Below are 10,656 nucleotides of genomic sequence, written 5' to 3' on the forward strand. Positions count from 1 at the left end.
CTCACGCTCTGAGGACTGTGCTGTCATCACAGCTCACTCACGCAGCCATGTGTCAACCAACAAGGATCTTTCTGAGGCTACTATGTACCAGGTTTTGTGCTAAAAGTTTTGGGGGTAGAGAAATAAGCAGAAATTTAACTCCTTCCCCTTGAAAAAAAAATGGAGCCAAGTGTGGCAGGAGATATAAGACCCAGTTGGAGCTGCACAAACCTCCCTTCTCAGTGCTGGGAGGGGCTCGGACACCAGAGAGCGCGGCAGGCAGATCCCGGAGGACTTCCTGAGGCAGCGTGAGGCTGAGGCGTCGGCCAGCAGCGCTGCTGGCGCAGGGTATGGGGCATGCGAGGCCCTGGGGTGACTCTCAGCCTAAAGGAGGCTGTGTGGCTGGGGGCCTGGGTGAGGGCTGAGGGCGGTGGGCACAGCAGCCAGCGGGCAGGGCCCGAGGCCTGGGAGGGAGCTGGTCCTCGGCCAGGGGGCGGGCGGGTGGGAAGGTCTCCCCAGTGAGCAGGGCTCAGGGAAGGGCAGTTCCGCTCTTGAGACTTTTTGCTCTCAGCTCCTTGCATCCGGTTCAGGGGGCTGGTCCACAGGCCTGGAGGCGGGGCCGTGTCCTGCCCTGGGGTCGCAGAGGGAGGGGGTCGTCAGCTGGAGTACCCAGCCGCCAGCTGCCAGGACCCTCACCCCAGCCTTTGGGCCGGATGGAGAGCAGCAGATGAGCACACTGGGTGTGGTGTGTGCACTAGAGGAAGTGCACAGGGGCTGGGGGACGACCAGAGCTGCGCCTGCAGGGAGGGGATGCCTGGAGGGGTGGGCGGGGAGGACCCACACAGTCCCACAGCGGGGACCAAGACAGGCAGGTCCCAGCACGGGTCTGATCCTGTGTGGGTGGGGTGGCCGCAGAGGGGCTGCTGGCACGGGAACACCCCGACAGGAGGGAGAGGGGTGTAGCCCACGGGAGGCCGCGGCGGCTGAGACCAGGGGAGGCGGCCTTGAAGGGACCTGTAGGCGAGCTCACAGCCAGCATAAAGGCCCTGCGGCCTGTAGGAAGCAGCTCAGCACAGCCCGAGGGCAAGGCTGCCAGAGAGGCGCAAACGTGAGGCTGGGATTTTCTGAAGTCCCCCCAGCTCACCCCCGAGGCAGGGTCCCAGGGCCCCTCGTCATTTTCAGGCTGAAAGGATTCAACTGGAGGTGCCTCCTCTGGGAATGAGGCGCCTTGAGTCACAGCGCCTGGTGGAGGGTTCACTCCAGGACACGCTGTCTTCTGAGTTCCGGCTTCCTGTGTGGCAGGGACGGGGTGGGGGGGTCTGGCCCAGGGCCACCCCTCCCCAGGCCAGCGCATTGTCCGCCCTGTGGCCGGAAGCGGCTCCTGCCCAGGGCAGGCGGGGGCTTGGGGACTGCGAACCTGGCTCCGCGTCTGCGCAGAGGCCGCCCTGGCCCCCATCACCCTCTGCTCACTGGCCTGGATGGCGGGGCTGGGGGAGGGCAACCCACCCCGGCTCCCACCCAGGGCCGCCTCCAACTAAAGTGAGGGGGCTGGACGTGGCTGGCGGGCGGGGGGCCCTGCCTCCAGCACGGCCCCCCAGGCTGGTGCCCCTTCCCTGTCCCTGCATCCCCCCAACTGTCCCCGCGACCATCTAGTCACCCAGCTGGGGGGTGGCCACCCCATTACTGGCCCGGACTGCAGATGGTCACCTCTCGGCCAAGGCAAAGGGGAGAAAGCCAGAGGGGAGAAAAGCCAAGACCTAATTTACAAGTGAAACGACTCCAGGGGTGGCCTCGGCCTCCTCCCCCAAAGGAAAAGAATCCTGCTGCTCGGTTCCCACCAAGGCCCTACAGCCGCAGAGGCTTCAGTTTCTGGCCCCAAGGGAACTGGACCTTAGACTCCAGGCACAGGGATTGGTGGCTGGGCCGGTGCAGAAGTCAATCCTGGGAAGCCACAGTGTCCCCTGGACCCCATGGCGCCCACCCTGGGCTGGGGTTTCAGGGGCCGAGACACCCCGCCTGGCTGGGCATCCTTGAGGAAAGATGGCTACGTCCGGCGGGCAAGACGGAATCCACTTGTTCATAGTCGAATTCGTATCTAATGCTCTGGCTCTAGCAGACCCGTGATCTTGGTCAACAGGGTAACCTAAGTCCCCTCAGAGCGCTCTTTCTCCAGTGGCATCTCTCTCCTTCAACGTCACCGTCGGCAGCGCCCAGCCTCGGACGCCCTCTGTCCAGGCAGGCAGCCTCCGGGGTCCTCCTTCCAGCCAGGTCCCCCGGGCCACCCATGCCTCAATTGCTGCACATCCCTCTTGGGGCATCTGGAAGAGTGGACGTGCTCTCGTGGCCACTGCAGGACCACCCCACCTCACCTTCACCAAAGCCGGGAGCAGCACGTGGCTCCGCCCCCTGCGATCTCAGGGCAGCGGGCACAGGCCAGGCTCGCCAAACCCTCAGAGCCCAGCCCGGCCCTGTCCTGAGGGTCTGCAACCCCCTTAGGCCCAACCCCCCTGGAGGCCCGCCGCCGCGCCAGGTCAGGGTCACTGGCTCATCATCTCCCCAGAGCCATTGTTTGGGATGTGAACTCACGTTGGCTGGGGTTCCGGCTTCTAGAAGCTCCTTTTCTTGTTTTTCTTTCAAAAATGTGGTCTCAGCCATGCTTTTAAAAGTCTATTTTAGTGTCAAAAGCTGGACAGAATCCATTGTCCTTCCCTGAGAGATCTCCCTTCTCTCTGCCGCTGCCTGGAACGGTATGGGGGGTTGGAGTGCCAAAGCTGGGGAGAAACACCCCTCCACCAGGCAAGTAGGGCCAGGCTCATTTGTCAGAGAAGTCTTCAGGTCCGAGTGAATGATCAGGTCAGAGCTGTGCTCTGAGTGAGCATCTGAGAGCCCGGCACACGCTCCTCCCATAACCTTCCGTGGCTCCCCGTTGCTCTCCAAGCCTCCCACCTGCTCCCTCCTCCCCAGGCACCCGGGATCCCTGCCTCTGCTGACGCAGGCCCCAGAGCCCCGTCAACACAAGTTCACAGGGCCAGCTTCAAACGACCTTCTCAGCTCCTTGGCTCCAGAAGGGCCATGGACCCACCTGTCCTGCCCGCTGCTCGTGGCCTCCTTCCCACCTGTTCTCCCCTGCACCACCTTCTCTTGACTGACCCTATTCAGCTTCAGCTCTCACCTGTGAGGCCCCCTCCTCCAGGCAGCCTCTCTGGATAGCCCTCCGCCTCGCCCCTCCCCGCCCCTCACCACCAGGCTCTCACGGCCCCGGGACTTTTTCCATCACCCCCGCCTCTTGGCTAGACTGAGTTCCTTGGGACAGAGGCCTGGGATGCCATCTGCAGGACATTCTCTCCAAAGAGAAGGGACAGCTCAGGGGTGTCCTTCCTGCCTCCTGTACTCAGGAGCCTGGGGGCCAGGCTGGGTGGAGGGGCGGCCTTGACACCGCCGTGAGACCGGGAGCAAGGATTTGAGCCCAAGCGGAGGGCGTGAACGTCCCGTGCCTGGCTGGCATCTTTCCCGAGGGCAGAATTCCATGTCATTCGGGGGTGGGGGCTGAGGAGCCTGAAGGAAGGAGTCAGGGTCACCTCGCCCAGAAGGGATTTGGGGGTACAACCAAGATGCCACAGGACGTGGGATGAAAAGTAGAGGTAAAAGATGAAAGGAAAGCACGGGCAAGAAGGTAGGTCTAAGTGGAGCCAGAGGTGAGCTCCCAGCTTTTGTTCGAATCTTCCCAGCAGCCAAGGCAAAAAGGGAAAGTGGTGGTTTCCACAAGCGATTCCTCTGTGGTTAGGGTCGGAAGGTGTCAGGTCTCGACCCAAGTCGGGCTGCCAGGCACAGGGGCCCCACCTGCCAGGCCCACAGCACACACCCATCACTGCCACTCGCTTCGACCTGACAACAGCCCAGCCCAGTGCCTGTCACTTCTCCCATTGTACAAGTAAGGAGACGAAGGAAAGGTGCAAGCGGTCTTCGTGATCTGGTGGGTCTGTGTGTCCTCGGGGTGCAATCCCTCAGCTTTGTGTGGTGATTTCACTCCACAGCCTGGTGTGCTCTCTCCTCCTTGACTGACCCCGTGACCCTGTGATGGGAACACTGAACCCTGGGCATGTCGTGTTCACCCCGACCTCCCAGCCAGGTGCCACTGGATGCTGGGTCTGTGCTGGAGGACTTGCCTCTGCCTGTCTCCTGGGCACTGTCACGTCTGTTCTCCCCCTTCCCCAGCCACTGCCCAGGCCACGGCCCTCTCCCTGCCTCTCTGCAGACCAGCAGGGGGCCAGCCCATGAAGGTCAGGAGGTGTCATTCGGAGTAAAGAGAGCGAAGGTGGTGGTTCAGCACTGTCCAGAGAGACTGCACAGAGAAGCCGGGGCCCACCTGTGTCGTGATGTTTGTCCCTGTTGCTGGGTTAGCTGCTAACAGATCAGCCCGAAAGACAGAGGCTTGTCATGGCCGTTTTATTACCCTCATGGACTCCCTGGGTCCAGAATTTGAACCGAGTGCAGCAGGAGCACCTCACCTCTGCTGCACCAGGTCGGGGCCCTCGCTGGAGGTGGCTCAGGGTCCAGGGGCTGGAGTCACTGCAGGAGCCTCGCTCCCACGTCGGGCAGTACCGGCTGTCAGCTGTGACCCCTCAACGTGGCTGCACCTCACCCGGCTGGGTTCCTAGAGCCAGTGCCCGAGAAGGCCGGGTGGCGGTGCCGGCTGCCACAGCCCAGCCCCCGAGCCCACCCAGCGCCCTTCCACACCTTCTACTCACCCAGGCAACCCAGGGCGAGGGAAATTAGATGCCGCCCCTGGACGGCGGCATCAGTAAGGTTCTAAAGAAAGGCCACAGAGTTCCATCTTTTTGTTTGGCTCCAGGCGGGGCTTCTCTGCGTTTCTGGAGCAAGAAAGTACGGTGGCTGCTTCCACCCCTACACCTGACGAGGAACTTTCTATAGCCACAGTCTCCCTTCTTCGGGGGCTTTGCTGCCCCCTTTCCCTTTGCATCTGCAGACCCACTCTCCGCCAGCTCCAGCCGCCCGGAGGCTGACCTGGATGGAGGGACGCACGTACAGGCTTCCTGAGCGCTGACGTCCACTTGGGCTCAGCCCGTAGGCGGCACTGGCAGGAGGACGGGGGCCTCTACCAAAGGCCGGCTCCAGGCTGGGGGCCCAAGCCCACCTCCGACCCTCCGCCACCAGCTCCAGAGAACTGCTCATCCCCGGCAGCTCGTCCTCAGCTCTGCACACGGCCATGTTCCTTCATGAAATGCTCCTCAAATGCCCCAAAACGAGGGTGCTCTCCACTTCCTTTAGCAGGGCCCTTGCCCCGCAGCAACCTTGGGGAGAGAAGATGTGCACTCCTGTTCGGAGAGGGTGGTCCCTGGGTCCCACCGCCTCCACGTGGCTCGGGCCGAGGCCCGGGCCTCCACTCCTCGGCTTTGCCCACCAGCCTCCTGCAGAGACCTCCTGCTTTGAGCAGGTCACTGCCCGGTGGTGGGGGCAGGGCTGGGTATTTTAACTCCAGAAAGACCAGGCCCCAGAGGGGGAGCAGACGCCAACGCAGACAGCTGAACAAACAGCCCCGGTCGTGTTTCCAAGGCCCTTGCAGCCTGGCTGCCCCGCGCCGGAGGCCACTGGAGGCCAAGAGTGGGGCTGCGTCCCTCGGTGGACATGGCGGCAGCCCCCTGCCCCCGTTTCCCAGCTCCTGGGTCCCACACCCTCTGTCTGGTGCTCAGTGGGAGGGGGTTCAGACCCTGCCTCCCAGACCTGGCTTTGCTTTCACCCCGGGACCTTCCAGACGTTCCTTCTGCTCCCTGGCCTCGATGTCTCCATCTGACTGAAATGCCCCCCAGTGTCGTGGGACAAACAAGGTAGTGGGTGTCAAAAGCCACGGGAACTGGCGTGCAGGGTGGGGAAGCCTTGAGGGGTGCAGTGAGGTCTCCCCAAGGGTGGGGAGCCCGGGCTGGGCCACCTGGAAGTTTAAGAAAACGGCCCAGGTGGTGGACGAATGGAGGTGGAGGGGAAAGGTGCGGGGGTAGAGCCAGCGGAGGCGGGGCAGGGCTGGGCCAATAGTGCAGCTGAGCCGGGGTGGGAGGGGGCGGGCTCAGTGGGAGGCGGACGGAGCTGGGATTTGCAGGATGGGGTGGGAGGAACCCACGCCACCCTGTTCCGGCTGGACCAGGCCCGCGGGGCAGCAGGGCCCTTACTATCCTCTTTCCACACATCCCTGGAACCCAGGGGCCCCGCTTCCGGAGCCCAAGGGGCTACATCGCGAGAACACACCCTTGAGGTGTCTGGCCATCACCTTGGGGAGATTAGTTTCGATTTAACCCCAAAACAATAACGTCTCAGCTTTCCTAATTGCATCCAGCTGTGCAGGGCCTCACGCAGGCCTCACGCAGCCCCTGCCCCCCTTCAACAGCCCCGGCCTGGCCCCGAGACGGAGACTCCAGGACACAGGGGTGATGGGGGCCAGGTACCTCCGGTCTGCCCAGGCCCTGTGGAGGCAGCGCTCACCTCGGCCTCCCCCACAGGGGCGTCGTGGCCATTGCCACGGGGACGAATGGATGGCTTTTCCAGCTAGGGCCACTCACGGCACAAACTCAGACCTCCTAGAACCTGCCTGCCTAGCACTGACCTCGCCCTGCACCCCCCCCCCGCCTCCTGCACCCCCGACCCCAGCCCCTCTGCCTGTGATGTGATGCTGCACACCTCTTCAGGGCCAGGCGGGTCCCTCCCCGCCCTCCTTACCAAACCCCACGTCCCAGGGAATGAGTCACTCCCTCCTGCCCCAGGCTGCCCGGATGGTGACATCAGCCAAGTTTCTGCCTCTAGACTTGGAGACCCCGAGAGCAGGGCCGCCTCTGCTTCCCCCCAAATCCCTGGCTTTGACCCATCACATCAACAGCGCTACCTAGGATCCATTCAGCGTTTCTCTTGCACCAGGTGCTATAGCATCTTCTGTGTGTTTGTTCACTGTGCTTTGTGAAGCGGCACAGAGAGGTTGAGTGAGCTGCCCAGTGACACACAGCCAGATAGGCAGGGACCTGGAAGGAGCTGGGCAGACTGGCTCGAACACCTTGCATCCTACCTGAGGACCCCCGGGTGAACTGCCACAGGACCAGTGGCTGGGCACACGGGCAGGCCCTGGGCGTGTTTTTGGCACGACTACCTCGGGCCTTGTTACCTCTGCTTGGCCTGAAGGCGTAGGTCATGGGACAGCAAGATGGTGTCCCCTGGATTATGTAAGCATTCTCCCCACCTCCCGTCAGTCATTCCATAAGGGTCCCCGGGGACTGCCCGGGGACGAGCAGGAGACAGGGTATGCCCACGGCTTCCCCTCGCTGCCCCCCTGGGGCCCAGCCAAGCCTCACGCCCGCCCGTCACCAGTCACACAGGCACAGTGGTGCCCCTCCCTGTCTCCTTTCCTGTGGGAAACTCGGGGAGACAGGGGTGGAGGGACTTGGGAGACCCCACCTGTCCTCTGTCCCTGCTGTTCTCCCGGGACTCAGTGCCACAGATGTGGGACCAGTGATGGGGACCCCTGGATTCTGGCTCTGATCCCACTCCAACTCTGTGTCTGGCCCATCCTGGGCCTAGTCAAGCCCTTCCTCTCTCTGGGCCTCAGTTTCCCCACCAGCAAAAGTTGACACTCGGGTTCAGCGGATCCTAAAGCCATGTGGCCCTGCTGGGTTCCTGTCTCATGCCTGGCCTGGCACCAGCACTGTGCCCACTGTGATGGGTGTCCAGGCAGGCGCCAGGGAACGGGGGTTGGGGTGGAGGCTAGCCGAAGAGCCTGACGGTGCTTTCTGCGGGCAGGGAGGCGAAGGCAGTCAGACCTTAGGGAGCAGAGAGGGCACCCAGGTGAGCAAGCACCTGCAGAGAGGAGTGGCCAGCATGTCCTTAGCTACTGACCCGCCAGCCTTCCCACCCCCATCCCGAGGATGCTGTCGGGAACGTGGGTCCTCAGGCAGCCCGCCGCTGTGGCCACCACGTGGCCCTAGGCAGGTTGCTGGACCTCTGAGCGCATCTCCCTCCCCTGTGAAAGCCCTCGGTGACCGGTAAGGACGAGGGGAGGGGCGTGCAGCCTTGGCGCAGAGCTAACACGTGGTGGGGACTCAGCCAGTGCAGAGCCTGGTCCTGGAGGCCAGAAGCCAGAGAGGGTAGTGATGGCTCTGGGGACTCCAGGTGTGGGCCTGGGTCCCGACTCCCCTCTGTCCCAGGACGGTGGCACCGCCCCACTCCTGCCCCTACACCCAGGGCCCCGGGACGCCGTCCCAGACACGCGCCTTCCTGTTCCCATGAACTGGGCCCTTCTCTTCCTCAGTTGGGTGGCCGTCCGCCCCTACAGAAGAGGGAGCCCCGGGCTCCCTCACTCCTCCTCCCCTTCCACAGCCTCAAGCCCCGGTGGCTGCTGACTGGGGCAGTTTTCCACCCTGAGGCGTCTGATGACGAACTCCACCAGCCACCTGACAAATCACCTCCCTGCAGGGTCTGCCCGGCTGCCCACCGAGCCCCTGAACCTTGGATTCCCTATCTGTAAAGGGGTAACGCCGTCTATGGGAAGACAGGGAGATTCAGTGAAATAAGCCAGGTGGTGCTCTTAGCCAGAGCTGCTAGTGAGGGCATCTGTGTCCCCGTGGGTGCACACATCTGTGGGTGTCTCTGCGTGTGAGGGCGCCCGGCCCGGCGGTGCCCGGGGTTTGGGGATTGGGCCGCCATGTGTCACTTCAGCCACCAGGGGGCAGCAGAGGGGAGCAGTTCTGCTCCGGGAGCCGGAGTCTGGCCCTCCTGGAGCCTGTGCTTCGGGCAGGGAGAGCGGGAGGGAGGCGAGGAGGCCCAGCGGGGTCACTCGGGGCCAGCAGAGGAGTCTGGGCTCGGATCCCGGCCCGGCCGTTTACTCCCGCACCCGGGCCCTCCTCTGTGCGCGGGGTGCTACCCGGCGGTGGCTGGATCTCTTCCAACGTGGAAATGCGAGGCGAGGCCCAGAGAGAGGCTTCCCACCCCACACAGCTGCGGTCCTGGGCCTGAGCTTTCAGGCCTGGGGGGCCCCTGACCCCACGCCTCCGGGCTGCAGATGGAGAGCAGGGCCTTGGCCAACGTCACACAACGAATTCGAGGCAGAGACGGGACTGGCCAGGCCTGCAGAGGCCGAGGCCTGCCCTGCTCGCTCTGCCCACCGCCAGTCCCAAAGGCCACCAAGAGCAGGGATCCTGCTGCACCTCCAGCTGGGCCCACCCTCGGGGTGGGGGTGACCCTCCTCTGGCTGCCAGGCCCCAGGGAGGGCCCGATGAGGCCTCCATGGACCCTGTTCCCCCAGCCCTCATGGGGCAGTTTCAAAGCTCAGTGTCCCTTCCTCCCCCCTGGGAGGCCCGGGGGCTGTTGGGTCACGCTGGCTCCTGTGGCCTCCGTGGGGGAGGGAGGTGAGTCACCCCTTGGGACACTTCCCTGCTCAGTTCCCAAGTCTCCTGGGCAGGTCCCACCTGCAGAGGAGCCTGGACCAGAGCCCCAGGAAGGGAGCGGTGCCAGGCTTGACAGGGAAACGGGGCCTGGCTTCGCATGGGCCAGGGGAGGTCTGACGGGGGCGTGGGCGAAGGCCCTGGCCGCCCTCCGCGTGCGCCAGCTCAGCATTTCCTCCGGGCCCCGGCACAGGAAGGCGGGCGGCCTCGAGCTCTCTGCTCTGTAGCCGGAAAGGACTCATGTTCCAGGAACCTGCAGCTTGGCAGGTTGGAGCCGGCATGTCGGGCAGCTCCCGAGGCGACGGTGCTGCGAGGCCGCCCTTGCGGCCCAGAGTGCGTCCACTCCCCCTCGGCCCGGGCCTCGGTGCCCTGCGGGCGCTGCTGTGATCACAGGCCGGGCTCCGGGCTCAGTGCGGGGCCGCGGCCGAGGTTGGGGGCCGGGGGGCCGCGCCATCGAGGCCAGGAGACGAGTCAACATCCGGGGTCCCCTGGGCTGCCCCAGAGCGAGGCCGCCAAGCGTCCCAGCCCGGCGTCCTCTCCCCGATTGGCCCCGTGGCCCCCGTCTGGCAGCATTGGGCAGGCAGGCCTGGAGGCCGCGAGCAGCCATCTTCCAGGCGAACTGGGGCCCGGCCAGCAGCGTTTCCCTGCGGCCTCCTCCCTCGCTCTGAGCGGCATGACCTCATCGGGAAGCCATTCCGGAAAGGAGCTGCAGAGCCCCTGGGAGTGGGAGTGGAGAGGAGCTTTCCAAGGGCCCTCCTGGCAGCCTCTCGTGCCAGACCAGGGCAGGCATCACGCCTCTGGGTGTCTGCCTGCCGGGCAACCACTGGGAGGGCAGCTGGCTTTTGTCAGCTTTTCGGGGTGACCGGGCCAGTCTGAAGCAGGCAGGCAGCAAAGCACTGGCCCCGGCCGGCTGGCTACCCAGTGGGCAGAGCCGGAACTGGATGCCTGGACGGGAGGGGAAGCCGGGCCCAAGCTAATGGCAGAAGCTGAGCCCGCCCCCATTCCGGGCCTTGGTTTCCCCTCAGTCCAGCACCCCTCCCCCTGAGATCTTACCCTCCCCCTCCTGTGGCCCCGAGGAGCCCTGGACATGAGTGAGCACATGACCGTGCTCCCTGCTGCCTCCTGATCTAAACCAGAGGCCCGGCTGCCTGCAGCTGGCTCTGAATCAGTCTTTCTGGGCCATGTGGTCAGGGCTGAGAGGGGTGGGAGCCGCAGGGGCAGCTGGGGTGCTGGGGAAAGAGGA

General features: G+C 64.4%; 1 long non-coding RNA gene across 1 annotated transcript; it reads right to left on the bottom strand.

The window, feature by feature from the left end:
• Positions 1 to 1,723: 1,723 nt before the first annotated feature.
• Positions 1,724 to 10,444, bottom strand: LOC113621155 (uncharacterized). Its single transcript, XR_003433067.1, has 2 exons — positions 4,433 to 10,444; positions 1,724 to 2,718 (listed from the first exon to the last, which is right to left on the bottom strand). It is a non-coding gene; the product is annotated as an uncharacterized LOC113621155 (long non-coding RNA).
• Between the last annotated feature and the right edge of the window lie 212 nt (positions 10,445 to 10,656).

Source organism: Aethalodelphis obliquidens, unplaced genomic scaffold, assembly GCF_003676395.1.
Source record: "Aethalodelphis obliquidens isolate GAN/ISIS:26980383/991018 unplaced genomic scaffold, ASM367639v1 scaffold8, whole genome shotgun sequence".
In the NCBI taxonomy this organism is placed as follows: domain Eukaryota; kingdom Metazoa; phylum Chordata; class Mammalia; order Artiodactyla; family Delphinidae; genus Aethalodelphis; species Aethalodelphis obliquidens.